The sequence below is a fragment of the Balaenoptera ricei genome, chromosome X (assembly GCF_028023285.1).
Source record: "Balaenoptera ricei isolate mBalRic1 chromosome X, mBalRic1.hap2, whole genome shotgun sequence".
In the NCBI taxonomy this organism is placed as follows: Eukaryota; Metazoa; Chordata; class Mammalia; order Artiodactyla; family Balaenopteridae; genus Balaenoptera; species Balaenoptera ricei.
In genome coordinates this window covers 108,217,420-108,221,561 of record NC_082660.1, presented here as the reverse complement: position 1 = coordinate 108,221,561, position 4,142 = coordinate 108,217,420, and the positions used below count along the sequence as shown (strand labels likewise).

Below are 4,142 nucleotides of genomic sequence, written 5' to 3'. Positions count from 1 at the left end.
GCTCCCCTACTCTGACTTCACTCAGAGCAGCTGCACCTTTCTGAATACAGAAAAAGGTTTGAAAACCACTTCAAGCAGGATTATTTTGCAAAAAGAAGAGTGTACACTAAGTCACAAGGTCCCCTGGTACACATGTATTTACTTGTATGGCATTAGCTATTTGGCAGAAGGCCAAAGAAACCAAAAGCCTAAGTAGCAGTATCCACTATATTTCAATTTTAAAAAAAGCTTAAGTATCAGTAGCCATTGCCCACAGGTGACAAATTCAAAATAAAGACAAAACAGTCGTGAAATGATATTATAGGTCAGGATGAGAAAACTGGTGCCTACTTACATGCAACTTTTCAAGAATTCATCAGTAATGAAATGGACAAAGTAACTTTTCCCTAAGCCTCTGCCCTTGATTCCTTCTTTTTACCACCTGTAAGCTTCATCATCATTTCCAACATCAAAAGGGGGTCTATTATTCTTTTTAACCCTATCTCTGTTGCTCACTCACTCTCTCTGATAAAATGTCCCATGTGGCTATATATTTTTTCTTTTACAAAGTGTATCAGCAAATGTGAAATTTTCCCCAGCATCAATCATGGAGTATTATTGCAAAAATATTCTGATCTAGCTGTATGCTTCGGCAATTCCAATATCTAAATGGAGACCATCAAAAAATGCTTTTATGGCTTTTAATCTTTTTTTCTTTTCTCTGCAGCATTTTCAACCTGGTGCAACATCCCTGCTGACTTTTTTTGTTTGGCAAAGGTCAGCTTTGACTGTGCCTTGGCGTTTCAGCAGAAATGAATAATCTGCTTAATGAGGGCAATTTCCTGCTCTGACCTACCCTTTAATTATTTTTTAATCATGTATTTGGCATATTTGGTCATGATAGTTCATCACTTCCTTTGCAAAGTTGCTTTGTAAATAAGAATGAGAACACTTATTCTGTACAGTATGAAATGAAGCTATCACAGGGAGGGTGAGCCTCACTTTAAAGTAGACTAGGTTCCCAAAAGGTGGGTACAAATGACATTTCTGTATAACCAGCCTTATCTTTCCATAAACAAATATCATCATTTCTAATATGCTTCATATCCATCTTGGAGTAGTCATCATTACTGATTATTTGCCCCTTAATTTTTGATTTTACTAAGGTCTCTCCAACAAGTTGTTAATACTCTATAAACATATATCAAATATACCAAGAGAATATAATATTTAAAGAACCAAAATGAGAAATTTGGGGATATGGGAAGGTATTTTATGATGTGACTAATCACCTCCCTATTTTGTTGGGGCTTTTAACTTTGAACTTTCATGCACAGATAAATACTCTTGTATACAAATACCATTATAAAGGATTCTGTATAAAAAAGGTTTCCAAGTCCTACTGGATGACCTTGTATTGATATTCAGTAAAGGACCCACTCTTTATCATGCATCACAAACTAGCGTACCAAAACTGAGGGGAAATCCAGCAGTGTGTGACACATATCCTGGCACATCTTCCTGGGATTTCACTATTACTCAAAGACTTAGGGGCAGGGAGAGATTCAAGTAATTTAACTAAGTAATCAAAAGTATTATTTTTTATTAAAACAAACATTCTAAAAAAGGAAGTTATATTCATATAATATTCCTATAATTTAAAGTACAACTATTCAGAGAAATATCTTGCTTTCAGAAGTACTTAGAACTCTGTCCCCCCCTTACCCTCACAGTTTTAGTAAAGTTTTCTCTACCATTAGGGGTACTTTGTCAGAAAAGTTTGAGAAGCTAGATCTACAGCATCTCTGACAAGAAGCTTTCCAGTCTCTATTTGAACATTTCAAACGATGGGTGAGCTTTCACCTCCAAAAAGCAAAGCACTGCATTGTTTAAAAAAAAAAAAAAAACCTTTAAGGATGGGCTGGCTGCCTTACCTGCTCGGGCTTCTGCCTTCATGTACTACTGTGCTTGCGCGTGCCAGCACATACACGCACGCTCTCCCCTCCCCCATTCCGGATTAGTCTCTTTTTCCAGTTAAAGGCTATTTTTTTTCTTGAAGCATAACAAGAGCAGCCTAAGCGCCCTCGGCACCAAAACTCTTCAAATATTCACTCTTTCTCCTTCTGCCAGACTTTCTCACTGGAAAGGAGGTTGGTAAGAAGAGGTCAAAGGTACGGTGACCTGGACGTACTTCCGCTTCCTGAACTCAAGAGAGTACGGCACACGCGCGCCCCAGGTCAGTAAGGTTGACTTCCGCTCCCCTCGTGCTCTGAGAGCTGAATCACGGAGCGCGCCCAACCATTCGATCGTAGTGCAGAGGACTAGTATGACTCCAGTGGGTAAAGCTTTTAGAAATGAGCAAGGATCTGTTGAAGATGTTTTTTGGGACTTTCGGATAAACATCTTAGGTGAAAAGGATGATACCCCAGTACATTTCTGTGACACATGCGAATTGCCAATTAAAATCTATGGGCCGGGGCTTCCCTGGTGGCGCAGTGGTTGAGAGTCTGCCTGCCAGTGTGGGGGACGCGGGTTGGAGCCCTGGTCTGGGAGGATCCCACATGCCGCGGAGCGACTCGGCCCGTGGGCCACAATTGCTGGGCCTGCGCGTCTAGAGCCTGTGCTCGGCAACGAGAGGCCGCGATGGTGAGGGGCCCGCGCACCGCGATGAAGAGTGGCCCCCGCTTGCCGCAACTAGAGAGGGCCCTCGCGCAGAAATGAAGACCCAACAAAGCCATACATACATATATAAATTAAAAAAGAATGTAAGCAGACAAGAATAGCATTAAAAAAAATTTTTTAAATAAAAAATTAAAAAAATTTTTTTTAAAAATCTATGGGCGGATGATTCCATGCAAGCATGCTTTTTGCTATGCCTGTGCTATTTTACATGGAAAAGAAGGCAGTAAGATGTTCCCAGGCTGTAGTAATCCTGTGGAACGAATTGAGAAGCATACGCAAGGTTCTCTCTTCATGTGTGGCACTGTTCAAGGATGCAAGAGATCGTGTTTGTCTCAAAGAGACTTAAAGGCTCATCAACCACGGCCATACAAGAGCTGAAAACTCTCTTGCCCGTACTCAACTTGAAAATGTTCATTCTGCATGTTGTCCCACCACCTACTGAAATCTGATCATCTTATAACACCGCCAGATGAGCATCATATGAACCATATTCTGCCAAAGCAATACCTTATGATACTACTACCTCCTTTGCAAAGTGTTTGCACAAGCCATATAATCTGCCACAAGAAGATATTAGTGCTCCTCCAGCAGAGTTCATTGTCCATGAATTCACCTCTATATCTTTCAGTGAGTCAGGAAGCTGAGTCAGAAAACCTTTACATTTCAACAAGAAAACATAGCAATTTAGTAACTGTCCCTATTCAGAATGACTCAAATTCGGGTACCTGAGAACCACTACCTCCTGCCTCTGCAATTCCTCACCATCATCCTGAATATCAGGGTCAACCAGTGGTATTGAACTCTCATGGAACTATGCCTCCACAGCAATATTTTACCACGCTACCTCCTCTGCAATCAATAAGTCATCAAAGGCCACATCCTTTCCAGGCCACAGGTACTTTTCACTTGATTCATAGCCACGCTTCAGGTGCATCAGTGACTTCTACTCCACCACCCTCTACATAGACCTATTATTGCTCAGATGCCACCTTATATGAAATATCTTCCACCAGGACCTACCTCACCTCAACAGGGTAATCCACCTGTAAGTACACATCCTTCTCACCATTATAATGCTCACTCTTTACCCCAGTTTACGGAAGATCAAGGAACTCTGGGCACTCCATTTATATAACTAGGGGAAGTAAGTCATGTTATGTGGCCTGCACCCAGAGGACCACCCCTTCCTCCAGGAAAGCAGCGTCTTCCTTTCTCAAACCTCACTTCTTGGACTACACTTCCCAGATCAGACAAGATATAAACCATATTACCAGTAGTAATAGTAAATATTTTTGAACATAAGATATGAGGGGAAGAAAAGTATTGTCAACCTTCTCATTAAGCTTTGACCATTTGGGGAAGGAAAAGCACCTCTTACAGAAGTGGCTATAAAACATTTAAAGTCTTTTCTCTTCAAATGGTTTTAAACCTTGATCTTGGGAGTGATTTTAAGTACTTTACTACAGTGCAGATAAGTGGCT

General features: G+C 40.9%; 1 pseudogene; it reads left to right on the top strand.

Annotated features, from left to right (window-relative positions):
- Positions 1-2,362: 2,362 nt before the first annotated feature.
- On the top strand, positions 2,363-3,938 carry LOC132357582 (E3 ubiquitin-protein ligase Hakai-like; annotated as a pseudogene).
- Positions 3,939-4,142: the final 204 nt, after the last annotated feature.